Source organism: Pollachius pollachius (assembly GCF_949987615.1).
Source record: "Pollachius pollachius genome assembly, chromosome: 1".
In the NCBI taxonomy this organism is placed as follows: Eukaryota; Metazoa; Chordata; class Actinopteri; order Gadiformes; family Gadidae; genus Pollachius; species Pollachius pollachius.
Genome location: NC_136934.1, coordinates 49,021,994 through 49,038,113, shown reverse-complemented (window position 1 = coordinate 49,038,113; position 16,120 = coordinate 49,021,994). Strand labels below are relative to the sequence as shown.

At 46.0% G+C, this 16,120-nt stretch overlaps 1 protein-coding gene across 1 annotated transcript in view; it reads left to right on the top strand.

Moving 5' to 3' along the window:
* cdkal1 (CDK5 regulatory subunit associated protein 1-like 1) overlaps positions 1 to 16,120 on the top strand; it is a 224,137-nt gene that overhangs the window by 19,833 nt on the left and 188,184 nt on the right. The window lies entirely within an intron of this gene.

Here is a 16,120-nt window from a genome sequence, read left to right as displayed (position 1 = left end):
TGACCTAAATTGTTTCAATTCCGCCCAGAATCGAGATAGCGGCGCGGGGTCTAATTATTACCATTAATCGAATTAAGGACGCCTTAAATGTGGAGCGTAAATGTATACGGGCGGGGGTTATTAGCTACCCCAGGATGCGAAGGCTGGGGCCCACGCTCCTAATGGAAGCCCCGACTGTGCACTGGAGATGGGCATAAGAACAGCGAGCTGTGCGTGTTGTGATCTTGAATCATTTGCAGATCTCCCCGTTGTGCCGTTCCCCCTTTTCCTTTTGTCACGTGCACACCGCACACCAAAATAAAGACTGCTTGGTTTTGAGGATGTTCTATTTAAAGCGAGAGCACCTTGTTGTAGGCATGTTCCACACAGGGAGGTTTTAAGATCTACTTTCAATAGATGATCGTGTCCCAAAAGATATCGGGGGGGGGGGGGGGGGGGGGAACTCCCGTTTGGCTGATCCGTGTTGAACGGGAACGTCGAAGGAATGCCCTGCATGCTGCAACCATGTGGTTCTGAATGGTTTAAAGTAAAAGAAAAAAAAAGCTTTAACAGCGCTAACTTCTTAGACATCACTTGAGGGTGGTTTTTGTCGCGCATCAGAGGACTTTTGGGATAAAAGATCATATTCCATCGCTCGAGTGACTTCTTGGTCGGACGGCCTTCCCTACTTCACTTCAATTAAAAGTTTTTATTACGTTGACAAAAGTCAACACAGTTGGAGAAACTGATGACTAATTAATTGCAAAGGGGCTGGTTTCAGTTACGACATGCTAGTGATTTATAAAAGATACTCTTGCACAGTAGCCCTGCAGAGCTTGGCTAGCATTCATAATTCAAACCACTGTCTCCGCCTAAATATTTCAATTTCTTTCTCACATTTCAAGCCACACAGCTTTTGTTGGACTTCAATTAAATTCATTCACTTTCTCTGAAAGCCACTAGCTCACCCCCCCACTGTCCTATCACCACCTAGTAATTTACATCTTTCAGTATTTGTAGAGGAGGCTGAGGGAACATACAGACCTTTCCAGGTCGCTTCTTCTGCCTGCCTGCAACCGTTGCTGTTTTTAATTTGTTGTTATCCATCAACAGAAGCTGTCAGTGAGGCTATGAATCACATAAAACATTGTTCTTTCATTTCATCTCCCTGTCCAGCTGTTTGTCTCTATCTCGGGCTGTACGGGGACAACAAAGGGATAAAAATACACACTTTGTGCACACACACATACGCATACATGACGTTTTGGTATCCTACCAAGCTTCCTCAAACAGATTCTGCTATGCACACAGAACAAACAGGTTTAACTGCCGAAACCACACACAGACGGACACAGGCACAGACATGCACACATCGACATGGATACACTCGCATAGACACGCATGCAAAGACATGCACAGACATGCACGGACATGCACGGACATGCACAGACTTGCACACACTTGCACACACAGACATGCACAGACCTGGATACACCGGCGCAGACACGCCATGCCAAGACACACACACACACATGCACACACATGCGCATGCACGTAAGTACGGTACACTCATGTTGACCTGCTCATGTTTCTGTATCCAACAGGCACACATAAACACAAACGGAGAGATACAGACATACACACATGCTCACAAACACACCTTATTGAATATAAACTGTCATCTCCTCGGGCAAACAGCAAACTTAATCACATTTGTAATGTCTTAGAAAATGTGTCAATATTTGCCGGGTCTGTTATTGTTGTGAAATTGGAAACTGATTGCCGTTACTACAGTGCACATGATTTTGACAGTTGACTTGAAGGCAAACACACACACACACACACACACACACACACACACACACACACACACCACCATGAGAGAGATAGAGAAGTCTGTTTTGTGTAATGAGGCAATATTCATGAGTCATTCACACTGTCACTTCTTACAACGTTGAACCAGTAAAAAAGCATGACATGACCAATGTTATGGTGAGAAATGCACATAAATTACGCCTAGCAAACTGCTTTTAATATTAGTTCCAAACAATATAGTCTATATATTTATGTTAAATGCGTTTGTTTGCCTTATTTTGGACGGCGCTTTGCGTTTGGACAGTGTGCGAGCTGCCCAGCCAAAGCTAGTTCCTACAATAATTTGTCTCTTACTGGATAAGTCATTCCTAATTCCTGACTAATTCCCTTGTTGTTCAAACATGAATGTAGAAAAATCTACTTTCAAATGTCACCAGCCCCCATTTCTTGTCCTCATTTACTCTTTCATGTGTTTTCTCAAAATGAGTTATTTGGTTGATGAAATAAACTTAATTCAAAGCCAATTGTAATATCGGATTGATCTGGCAAAAAAAAGTAAGTATGAAGAGGCTTTTTCCCCATCCTCCATTCACAGGCCATGTATTAGTATAGTGTTGGCATGAGAGAATAACAATACGTTGATTGATTTGGCAAATCATTAGATTAACCACTGAGATAACTAGATGAAAGATTAGATTACAAATGAGAGCGACAACATCACTGGACTGTGTGCTGGGAAATCCATTTGAAATGAATAATTAGGCCTTTCAGTGGCTCCTGCAAGCTGCACAATGTGTTTATTTAAGTATGAATGCATTTAATCCAGCAATGAATTAACCCCGTCCTCACTTAATGGATCATGCAATGGACCTCCTGTCCACACATCGGCTCAGTGGTGTCTTCACACCGGCCTGCTCGGTCAGTCCCCCGCGACGGTCCTGTATATCAGCCAGGCACACTTGAGGAATGCCCTTCCCGCTGGTTGTTGCATCGGGTGGCCAGACATGCCCGTTCGCGTTTTAAAAACGTCATGTATTCGGTGACTTGGTATCACTTTTACAGCACCCCTTCTAACCCTTCTCCTTTTCCCGACGGCGATACTAGTAACACTTCAAAGTTCGCACCAAAGCGGTCCCCCTCTCCACGGCTCTCTGTGGATGCTCACCGCGGACGGCGTAACACTAAACACAACAGTCACGCTCTACGGCAGCTGCACGCTGGAGCAAATTGAAAATGCCTTCCAGGGGCGATGGGAAGCGGTGCTGCTGCAGCGAAGGCCTGAATCCTGTAGCACCACAGCATGTTCACTCCCGCTAGGAAGTACACATGCCACGGTGTGGGGCAACGCAGTGGCTTACATGAGAAGTCAACATGAGGATGGGAAAACCCTTGATTATCATCATCAGTGGATTGTTGTTAGATCCATTTAGGTCCCAGAATGATGTGTAATTTTTCCTTGATTGTATAATCAACAACACAAATATAGACCGGAGTTCGTGGATTCAATATAAGCAAAGCTGACTTTAGTTTACGCTTAAGGCCCCAGTTTTGATCATGATGTTGGTATTTTGCGTGCCATCGGTCGCAAGCAGATAACTATTCTAGGGAAGCTGGTATGCACATGGTATTTGGCATCGTGGCATGTTTTCTTTTCATGCAGTATATATCATCATCATACTTACTTTGTGTGTGGGTCACTTCTTGTGAGTAGGATGTTGCCATCTCATCTCGTCTCACACTAGTAACCAAACTGAACTGCTGAGTTACAGACTCTATCGCACTCCCCTGACTGTTTCTATGGGCTTCTGGAGATGGACCCTTGTCTACTAATTCAAAATGTGGGCCTTTCTCTCCCGACCACCGCGGCGGACACACCGTTGACAAACCTTGAGTAGATTGTTTCAAGTCCGACGGTTTCAATCCCCATTTGTGTTTTGGTCGACCTCCCTGCCCCACTGGGACCGGCGAGCTGACATCTGTCCGGGCCCGGGTCGCCATTGCCCCCCCCTTGTTCTCGGACTTCCACCTTCTCTCTGACTCGTAGAAACCCCGCTCTCTAGTTAGTTTGTTTTCGCTCTGAATCTCCCCCACATCTTATTCCAGCTCATTCCCTTTCCTCCCTTCAATGTAATGGACTCAAAGGGTTGTTTAGGACCGATGGCTAAATCTCAAGTGAGTGGTCGTTTTTAAGATGTTGTGAAGCTGTTGTGTTGTGAACGCTCTGGTGGGCGCCATGCTGTGCCTAACACGGCGTGCACTGCCACAGTTATGCACACGTGCACACACACACACACACACACACACACACACACACACACACACACACACACACACAGACAGGAACACATGCGTGCATACACACACACAAACAAGGGCACTAGGGGACTAGGGCCAGAGCTTGTCAAGATCCTTAGTGGTGTTGTTTTGACGTATGCGCGTGTTTGTGTGTGCGTGTACCTGTGTGTACACGCGTGCGTGTGTCCGTTTTTGTTTCCTTGGTTTGGGCCCATTTTCCCCGAGTTCCACCCATGCTTGGTTTTTTCTCAACAGTAACCATTTGCATTTGCGTTTCCTGTTTTAGACAGGAAATGCAAAAGACAATCCAGGACATCCAAATCTGCAATCTACATCCCCAGTGGCTTTCCTCTCTTTTCTGCCTCCCGTTGCTTAACTCAAAATGGGACCATGAGCACTTATCCCCAGCTATCACCTGAAAGAAAGCTGGCCAAAGCAACATTCATTGGCTATTAACTGTCTCCACACGAAGCATAATGTATTACAACTTTTAGGCTACATGAATAAGTACATAAATCCAAGTACCAAACATACATTCAAACATGGCGCTCCTGTTGGTGTGGTAACTGAACACCTTGATTAGGTGATCTTTGAGGTAAACGTACCACTGCATAGGAGTTTAGCAACTTGGACATCTTAGATTTGCGCTTAACATGGAGGTTAACAGTATGATTGGTGACTAAACATTATGATGAGTTCTGCTTGCTAAAACCAAAGCGGGCACCGGTCCTGTTTTACTGTATTTTGGGATACCTATAAAAATAGATGCCTCTAAAGTTTAGTGTTTAGTTGACAATTCCATGTAAGCAATGCATTTTGCGTGAGATGGGCCACAATAAGAAAACAAAGATTTACGCGTTCCCATATCTTCTTTAAAATGAGTAAAAATTTGTCATTGTCATTTACTTTTTACTTCTTTTTGTCCCTTTGAAATGACACTTAAATATCTTTATCTTGGTGGCAAACTATTATTATTATTATTCATAGTATGTGTGTGTGATGGCTGTGTGTGTTCATGCATGTGCTTGGGACAACTGAATAATCTCTGTGCCTGAATGACAGATAAACAGACCACTGATCCCCTTGTTGGACCCTGTGTGCGTTTAAACACTCCCACACCCTCTCTGTGTGGGTGTTTGTGTTGGTAGCGTGTCACTCTAAGTCAAGTGTACTTATTTTCTTTCTTCTTACACTTTGCCATGTCGAGCGAGCACAAAAAGACACACAGGCTGGCATGGTAAACACACACACACACGCCCACACCTCCCTGAGGAGAATGAACCTTTTAGACAGCATCACTGCCGGGAACGGTCCTGTTGTCTCTCTCTCTGCCTGGCTCTGTGTGTGTGTGTGTGTGTGTGTGTGGCTCTGTGTGTGTGTGTGTGTCTGGCTCTGTGTGTGTGTCGGTGTGTGTGTGTGATATGTCTGACTCTGTCTCTCTAAGGGTGTGGGTGTGTCGGTCTGTCTGCAGATTGTTTTCCTATAGAAGTCATCAAGGCGTTCTCTTCACAGAGGTTAGTTTGGATGTTTCATTTGCTCAACTGTCTCCCCATTAACTGTAGTACTCTACGTTAATATCTAACGAAAAACCTTCCAAAAGGCCCGACAAACCGGCATGCCTGTTTTTAGGACATTTTTGACCAACATTTGATTGGGACTTTTGTACCGGGACACATTGGGCATATGTGCATGCTTATGTCGATGGGTGACCCAACAGCTGAGCCTCTCTCTCTTTAGCTGTCCTCATTAGGGCTGCATGCTGGGTCATGCTGGAGAACACACAGAAATGTGTGTGTGTGTGTGTGGGGGGGGGGGTGTCTTACATAACCCACCCCCCCCTTCCCCTCATCCGACCTGGGCCAGAAGTTTGAGCGACCTGCCTCACCTTTGTGCGACCCCTTCACCCCCCCCTTACACTCTCCCTCTGCAACACACGGTTAGCCGGCGTTGGTGGCGCACCACCCACCCTCCACTCAGTGCGGGGTTCAGCCCGCCGGCCGCCCAGGACGGAGGCCCCGAGTCGGCCGGGGGCCAGATGGTGTCCCGCCCAGCCGGTTAACCAGCCAGCTAGCCATCCAGCCACGCAGCCAGGCAGACGACACCCCCCCCCCCCCCCCCTCCCGCTCAGACACTTCCCCTTAGCTCAGTCAAGTGTGTCCGCTCACCCCAGAGCCATCCTTCTACCCCCCCCGCTACCGTCAAGCCCCTCCCACACTCCCATCCCAAGGTCACCGTGTGTGTGTGTGTGTGTGTGTGTGTGTGTGTGTGTTTAACAGGGACGGTAGAAGGATAATGCATCTGTGATCTGGAGATATAAGGGAAAGAGACAGGATGAGAGGAGTTGGGGGGTGAGGGGGGTATGTTAGGGGGTGAAAGTAGGTCATGGTCTTGGTGGTTCACATAGTATGGTAGTCGCAACCATCAGGAGAATCATATTGACCCCCAGGGCGGACGTCTGTGCAAACACACACACACACACACACACACACACGTGCACATACTGTCTCTGCTCATGCCCTCGTATATACCTTCTCGCAGTATTCAGGGTGTAAGTTGTGTTCAGAAACACCAGTGATCCCTTTTGGTTCACTATGGAAACCAGACTCACACCTAAAACATTTGTTTCGCAAAGACATGTGAGAACAGACGTTTGGGTGAATTTGAATAGACATCCTACTTTAGCAAGATACTATTTGATGTCGGGATGATTCAATCCTAACTCCCCCAGTCCTCCCTTACAGGGGGAGTATGAGTGCACGATGTATATGACTTCCATGCATCCCATACGTCGGTGATGTAATCATGGCAAAGGCCAACTGTATCCTCAAGTTAAACAGATGCCGGTCGGTTCTCGATTGAGACGTCTTGCGAAGCACTCTGGAGTGTAATTTGACCAGAATGTCTACATCAAGCCCGACGACTCGACTTGATAACCCTGTAGGAACTTCAGCATGAACGGTGATGTTTGCAGCTCTCTGTTGCAGGGCCGTAGCTGGTCGCCGTGGGGTTGGACATCCTGTTTGTACAGCTGTTAAGGGGGAGTGTCCGCGGGAGTTCGGAAAGTTAAAGTAGGCCCTGTCAAGGCAGCGGCGGTATTAATGGAGACCAGGTTAGACATAATATCTATCATCAGGAGGCATTACGAGCGAGCGCCAGGGAGGGAGAAGATCGAGGGCCCGGGGATTAAAGGGCCCCCGTGTGATTGGTTTACGATGCCTGGGAGTGGGAGCAGGGCTCCCAGGATTCAGTCTTCCCATCCTGTACATAAATAAAGGAAGGATCTGAAGGAGAGGGCCGCCTGCCTACCGGGGCAGACTCCCCCAAGCCACCCTGGGATGGAAACACAGAGGAAATGGGAGGGAAACGGTGTGCTTTTCATATTTGAGGAGAGTACAATGTGAAACACAAAATACACTGTACCGCGCGTCTGAAATTCAACACATACCAAGGCAACGTTTTGGATTCCATCTTTCAAGTGTCCAATGGATAGGTTTATTTTTGGTGTTTGACGCCCTTTTGTGAAAGCACTTCTTAGAGCGCGCCTTAGATTAGTTGTTTAACAATTTAGCGTTGGTGTGTTATTGCAATGCATATCAAATTGACAGAATAAACAATAAATTGAACTCTTGTCTCTCTCACTCTCTCCGTCTCTCTCGCTCTCTCTTGGTTGGGGGGTGGGTGTAAATGTTGCGGAAAAGAGATGAGACCCACACCAGGGGAGTAAAAGAAGGGAATGCCAGCGCAAAAGAGGAGATTGGTTTCAACAGAAAGCAGCTAAGGAACAGGCAGGGAGGGATAATGAGAGCTATGGATCGGGCGGTTAAACAGAAAAAAAAGGAAAGGGCAAGAGATGAGAAGGAGCGGCTGGCATTTGTTGTGTTAAAGTATCAGGTACATGCATGCTCAATGCCAATTACACCCGTCATCGCCTCTCTCTTCCACGCCTGCAGTGGGAACTCATTTCACCGCACCATACTTTTACTTCTTTATTTTTTTTTTTACCAGTAAAATACTGTCATTTACAACACCTCTGCAAAATAGTTTTTGCTCACTTTACTAGATTACCGTTGTAGATAAGTCATTCTGCCCACCTCCCCCCCCTTTGAAAATTGTATCTCGATTGTATCCTCAGTCGACACTGAAAAATCATATATCCATAACATCTCGTAAAAGCAAGCATGAGTGGAACTAGCTCGGTACATTTTGGGCCGTTTTTGTTAAAATGGTTCAAAGTTGAATCTGTTGAAAAAAAAAATAAATGCAAAGTGCCACCATCAGCCCTGCCCTTCCGTCCATCGACTCTGGAGGTACGAGTTAATCTCACAAGTTCATCCATTCACACCGGAATGGATGTTTTCCTCACAGTGCCCCAGGCGGTCGATAGAATATTGATGATATAATGGCCCTGTGGCGTTCTGTTGCTGTGTTGCCCAGTTAGGGCTATCTGAACCTCAACAGCCGCCGGCTGGCCCTTCCCTCTTCTCAGTACAGCCTCCTTTAGATAGATAACAACAGCTTGATCATCCCACTCTCCTTTCAAGGCCGAACCTTGTGTTTTTATTCAAATGTAGGAACACAAGGATCAGTCAGTTGAACCTTTCTCTGTCCTCCTTTTGTCTTTGTTTTTCCACTGAGATGGAACGGTATTTTTTGTGTCCAATGAGAATATTGGATATTAGATAAGATAAGTCTGCATTTTGCAACTTCCTAACTGGCGCGTCGATTCCGAGGTGTCGTGTTTCAGGTCCAACGGCTATCCGCAAAATACAGCTAATCCAAACTGATAATGTATAAATGGGAAACATCTAAATCACATCATATAAAAGGTGCTGTAGTACGATTTCAGAGTTGCAAAGAGAGAGGGCAGAAAAAAGATCCAAAATCGTCCCTCCCTCAACTGTTTCCACATTCACTTCATTACTCCATGTTAATATCTACAACTGCCCTTTCTAGAGGCCATAAATAGAACAATGTGTAAATTCTTTCATTAACATTCATTTGGGACATTGGTACCAAGACTCATGAAGCCATTACACATTTAGCATGTGGATAGTTTACAAAACATATGCGGCCAACGTGTGCACGAGTGACCCCACAGCTGAGTTCTTTCTCTCGGTCTTTCTCCCTCGTTCTCTTTCTCCCTCGTTCTCTCTCGTTCTCTCCATCTCTTGTTCTCGCTCTCTCTCACTCTCACTCTCTCGTTCTCTCTCTCTTGTGTAAGTACACGGAACAATTATCCAGGCACATACGGTACTTAAGCAATTACAACAATGCATACGCCACTGCAACGAATCTTTCCTAAACAAAGTGTGACTTTACCAAACCCGAAACATCTGCTATACGTGTTATCCTACAATATACCTGTTTAAAATGGCGCTATTGTGTTTGACAAGAAGTGTGTGAGTGCAGGTGAACAAAGTCTTCTGTTTATTTTGTAGATTCAGTCGCAAAGCAAGAGCCATCCACAAAATAGCATTTATTTTATCCAAATGTTATTCTTCTGGTTCTCCGCTCATCCATCCATCGCCTATCCTCGTCCTTCTGCTCATTCTGAAACCTGGTCCCTCTACTTTAGTTCATGTCTGTTATCGGACTTCCACCGTTCCATCCCTCTCTCATCACTCCCTTCCGTTTATTACTATCGTTTTAGTTGGCCTTCCCTCTCTCCCTGTCGTTCGTCCCGGCGTTCCCGTTCACCCTGGACCCTCTTCATCACTCCACCACTTTCCCTCCTTCCTTTGTCTCTTTTTCCTCCGCTATCATTCTTTCCCCCCCCCCGAACTTTTCTTTGCCCCTGCCCCTCCCGTTGTTTGAATTATCCTTTTTGCTCCGTTTTCATCTGGGTCGGGGAGGGAACCGCCAGGGCTCGTGGGTTCCCTCATCCTTCTCCCCCCCCCCCCCCCCCCCTTTTCCCCCGATGCCATCCATCACTCTATCTATCAGCCTTTCCTATTTGCGGCACACACCTGCTCCCTGACCCGTGTCTCCCCATCTCTGTGGATGGGGGGGGGGGGGGGGGGGGGGGGGGGGGGGGCTGTGATTGAAATGGTTTATATATGACCCCGGATCAAGTATGCATAAATAAATGTATATAAAGAATATGTAGGAGGATTCAATGCGACCAACGGACACACACCGAAAACAGTCTATGCTGCAGGGCTCTGATATGTGTCTTCAGGTCGGCCGATAGAATCGGAGTTGTATCAAGCCTTCAGAAGATGCAATGCAAAAGATTTGTGTGTGTATATGCTCTGAAGCACATAAACACTCTGACATGGATATGATCAGTGAAGCAAACTGGCAGTTTTCCCACCTTGTGTGGACAATAGAGTTGAATAAAAACATTTGTCAACAAATTCCAGTCATGCTTTGAAACATTGAGGAACAAATGTCGGAATCATGCCATGCCATCGGTCAGTTTACATTACAGCGAATGTGATGACTTTCAACAAGCCCCCGGTGTTCAGTCAAACAAAAATAAGGACCCGAATCTTTGTCAAGCACTTGATGACAAAACAGTATGCCTGCGTGATTTATGTAGTTCGAACTAAAACTAAATTCCCTAGTGGGACTTTTTTTTCTAATCCAATATCCACATCCAATCATATCCATGAAGCATGAGCTGAAAGCATAATTGGGGATCCTGTCATTGGCCAAATTTGCTTTGCTGTGTGATTGACAGTCTGGCATGCAGCATAATGGCTGCTTTCCCTCTCTTTAAAACCCACCATTGATGAGTATATTTGCAGAAAGTCTGAATTCATGGCCATGTAAGCTCATGGACTGGCTGAAAGCACATTTTACTTTACTTCACATATTGGCCAAGTATGAATCAGAATCTATGTAATGTGAATTATTGCACTGCACATCCTATGGCTAATTGTCCAGATGTGTTCGGTCTTTCTTCTGACAAATGTACTTTTTTTGAGTGGGTTTGGATAAAAGCATCTGCTAAATGTAAATGTCAATGTAATGGTGATTGATACACCAATGTATTTACAATTGTTGTTTCTCAGGCTGTAAAGCGAAGACTGAGCCTTTATGTCTCAGATCTGGGTGAACTGGGCGTTTATCTATATCTTTCTTCATATTTGTATTCGACAAATCATGTAGCTGGAGGCAGGGATGTGTAACCCCATAATTGATAAGCACATACTCTACCTGCGGTAGTATACTGTAAAATGAGTAAAGGGTGTATGAAAAGGTTTCAAATCCTCAGTGTGTAGACTGGCCACTGCAGAAATACTCATTAAAGTTCCTTCCTGAAAACGTCCTTCACTCATACAAAGGACTTTGTTTGGTAAAATGGCGTGGTTGGTGTCCGCCCCAGGCTCTGTGCCCTCTCCCCCCAGTAGTTGTGTTATAACATAGGACTGCTGGATCACAGATTATGTCTGCTTTAACAAGGAGACACTGCCCCCACACAGACGTCAGCGATCAATACATTTATTTGTTCATTATCACTGCACGTTTCTCGGGGAAGCAACTTGCTTTGGATTACCTTCCGAACCCCAGACCCCTTCCCAGATCTAATTTAAATGCTTTATTGACACGACTGTCAACAATATTAGCACTGCAGGTGAAATACAATTTATGACAAGACAATGGCAAATAACAAAAGTACATTTTGTTTATGCGTGTGTGTGTGTTTGTGTGTGGCTGAGTTTGAATCAGATGGTCCCTCTCATGCTCTCTCGCTCTTCCTCTCTGTTGCTGTCCCTCTCTCTCTCCCTCCAACTCCCTGTTTTGCTCTCCCTCTCTCATCCTCTGTGTATCCAGTCCTAGAGTCAGGGTCCTGGAACTATTATTAGTATTATTGATCTGTGCTTCATAAAACCCTAATCTATAATAGTCCGTCAGTTCTATAATAGAGGAAATGGGCTGATTTATGACCATGCCCGATTTATAAGTGCGCGCGCACACACACACACACACACACACACACACACACACACACACACACACACACACACACACACACACACACACACACACACACACACCAGAATGACTTTATTCTTGCCCTTCTAACTCTGATTCTGTGCTATCAGATACAAGGTGGATCAAGCGTTCTTCTCTATTAACACGGCAGGCTTGATTTGCCATGGCATGCAAATTATAATCAAACCCAATTCTCACCCATTGGCTGGACTGCAACGTCGTGGCAAATCCCCTCTATGCAAAGCAAAGTTTGGAGGTTTTTCCAAGTGTCAGCGTCCTTTTAGGTTGGAAGGTTGGACTTTAAGTGCACTCACTTAAATCGCCTCCCCTTGGTTTCTCTGCTAATGATAGAATAGGTTGGCGGTATCAGGGATGAAATAAAGTTGTCCGTTCACGTAGGTTGTAAGATGTTTTTGGTACAAACATGAATTATAGGTCTGTGGTTATGTGGTTAATTTTTGAGTCTATCCAGTAAAAGTAATGGATTGGATCGTTTCGTGGCTCCAGCTGAATCAAGCACTTTCTTCGTACCCTGAGTAATTGCATGCCAACATAGGGAAAGGATGTAAATGGACAATGAAAAGTGGTAATTTTCCATCTGTAGTCCGACAAGCCCCCACCCATTTATCAAATATGTGTTGCTAGGTTTTTGGATCAGCTGTTCAACTCTCCTCCATCCTGGGAACAGCATCACATTAAGACCCACAGTGCCAGCACATTGATTTACCACACCTCCTATTTCCTCATTAACTACTTTAATATTCCTGTTGAAATGTCAACCCCCCCTCTTGTTGTCTGTCTCTCTGTGTGTCTGTCCGTATCTGTGTCTGTTCCTCTCTCTGTCTCTCTCTCAACCAGGCTCTGTCTCTTTCTCTTTCTCTCTCTCTGTCTCTCTCTCTCTCCCTTTCTTTGTCTCTGTTTCTGTCTCTGTCTTTCTGTCACAGGGAGGCACAGTAAAAACAACCCCAGGCCAGAGAGACAGAAAGACATCTCTTTCTCTCTCTCTGTCTCTCTCTCTCTCTCTCTCTGTCTCTCTGTCTCTCTGTCTCTCTCTCTGTCACAGGGAGGCACAGTAAAAACAACCCCAGGCCAGAGAGACAGAAAGACTTCTCTTTCTCTCTCTCTCTCTCTCTCTCTCTCTCTCTCTCTCTCTGTCTCTCTGTCTCTCTGTCTCTCTCTCTGTCACAGGAAGGCACAGTAAAAACAACCCCAGGCCAGAGAGACAGAAAGACATCTCTTTCTCTCTCTCTGTCTCTCTCTCTCTCTCTCTCTGTCTCTCTGTCTCTCTGTCTCTCTCTGTCACAGGGAGGCACAGTAAAAACAACCCCAGGCCAGAGAGACAGAAAGACATCTCTTTCTCTCTCTCTGTCTCTCTCTCTCTCTCTGTCTCTCTGTCTCTCTGTCTCTCTCTGTCACAGGGAGGCACAGTAAAAACAACCCCAGGCCAGAGAGACAGAAAGACATCTCTTTCTCTCTCTCTGTCTCTCTCTCTCTCTCTGTCTCTCTGTCTCTCTGTCTCTCTTTCTGTCACAGGGAGGCACAGTAAAAACAACCCCAGGCCAGAGAGAAGACATCTCTTTCTCTCTCTCTGTCTCTCTCTCTCTCTCTGTCTCTCTGTCTCTCTGTCTCTCTCTCTGTCACAGGGAGGCACTGTAAAAACAACCCCTGGCTAACCCAGCTTGCCAGCCAGAGTTCCAGCATGTATCAGCCTCTCTGAGCGATTAGCCACCCCCCCCCCGATCGACTTATAGCGCTGTCATGAGCCCACAGCACTGCTGCCGCTGTGTGTAAGCACCACCAAATCTGAGCCCTGCCGCACTGAAACTGCAACACCAAACCTCCCGCTGTAACAAAAACAAACGCACCCCATGGACACAACCTGCCTCAAAGCCACTGCTATTGTCAAACACCAAACTACGAGAAAATGAACAGCGCATTGCATGGAGTCAGCCCTTGATTTTCAAACCTGACTACCTATGACCTTTGTAGACATGTAAATATAGTTTATCTGCCCCCCCCTATGTAATCCTTCATTCAAATTATGTTTTTTTTGCTTGCTGTATATCCTCCCAACAGAAAATGTACAAGATGATGGACAGAATCTGTAGCAACAACACTGTCTGAGCCCAATGGGCTTTGTACAGGTCGCAAGGTCGGAACGCTTTTAAAGTTGTAATCAGCAGATGGCTTTTCTCATTAGCGTCACACCTATTTAGTGGTGAAAAGTAGCAGAGATCGGAGGGCCTTAGGGTCATGAGTTAAACCCAGACTTCAATTGATTATTCTTTTTGCGTACCGGATCTTGGCTCGGTTTGATGGTCTGATCTTGGAGCAGGCGGAGAAACAGGGCCTTTTGACAATCTGCAAGGGAAGTTGTTTGTGTTTTCTGGAGTCAATTGCGCCAGTAAATGGTCTGGCTTTGCTCTTAAGAACTTTTCTGTTCCTTTAATTTCCTTTTTCCTTCAGCTCCAGCCATCTAACTCACGTCCTGTTTCAACCTCTCAGAAGCCTCTCTCCCTTCCCCTTTCTCATATTCTAATATTGACTCAGTCCATTCTCTGTGAGGTCTGAAATCTCCCTGGGCCGTATAGTGCAGGATGTTACTCCTTTTGATTAATGTGTGTGTGTTTGTGTGTGTGAACAAATGCATTTCCTAAGTGTTTCTACGGCCATACTGCATTGTTTATCTGTTTACCCTGTTTCACTGTATTTGTGTGGGTGTGTGTTTGTGTGTGTGTGGTGTGCTTGCGCGTTACAGTGATGAAGAGGTTGTTATTGTCGTTAGGAAAAGCCTCCCCCAGGACTTAGTGGAGAGTGAAACCACACAGCTGAGACCACTCCCACTGGCCCTGTATGTGTGTGTGTGTGTGTGTGTTTTATAATGCAAAAAAAAAACTAGACTAATAAAGGTAGGCAAAACAGGCCGGCCTGTGGGTGTTTCCCCAAGGCCGATCAATAAAGTTATGTGACCTTCTCTTGCGGACCCTGTCACAATCAAAGCGAGTCGCCTGCGCGTGGCGCATACCAACAAAACCAGCAATCTGAAAACAGCCCCGTGATTTATCACCCTCAGAGCTACTATTATTCATGCTGGTCGGCTGAGTCCTCTTTAACTCAATCCAAGAGGGTTCAAATGGACCGATGCCTCCCCACTAGACCTAACCCACATTCTGCCAGTTTTTTTTCTCCTTAAAGGTTGAATGGATGCTGGATGGTGCTGCACTAATGCATTGTGTTCTTTCATCATTCACACACTGCGTTGCATTGTTTTTTTTAAAATAGTTTGTTTCCCCTTAAGACACATATTGCGGCGATAGCAAAACAAAGCTACATTTTTGGGTAAAAAGAAAGTACAATAAGATGAATGGGCTGTAACAATGTGCTTTAAATGGCGGACTAGTGATGAAGCTCACAACATTAATCAGTCTGATGACATGGATTCGAGTCGAGGAGAGTCGAGGTGGCCCTTAAGCTCTGAGGTCCTTAGTTTTGTGTTTGAAAGTATGCGTGTGCATCTGTGTGTGTGGGCAGGTGATATACGTGTGTTTAAAGAGAATGAAAGAGAGTGACAATGTTGCCAAAACAAGGTGTGACTGGTCACACCTTTCACTACATGCTGTGACCCACACACACACGCGTGTGTGTGTGCGTGTGCACGTGTGTGTCTGTCTGCGCGTGGCAGCCGGGCTGCTTATGAAGACCCACCATAAGAGTATTGTGAATGCTTGACTGCTGCAATCTAGTGTTAGTGTGTGTGCACGTGTGTGTCCGTGTCGGTGTGTGTGTGTGTGTTCACATGCTTGACTGCGGAAGGGGAACAGAATGCTAAGTGAAATATCTGGTTCAACCTGGCGTAAAGGAGCTAGCTTTACACGGCCACCGTGGCTTGTCCCCTGTGTGTGTGTGTGTGTGTGTGTGTGTGTGTGTGTGTGTGTGTGTGTGTGTGTGTGTGTGTGTGTGTGCGCCTGTGTGTGTGTCCTGGCCGTGCCGTGCCGTGCTCGCCATCAGTGCCTGGAGTGTAGCTGCCGAGCCTGGTGTCACAAGACAGAACATTGGCCCCTTTCTCCTGATGGATGCATTAAGCCGGCCA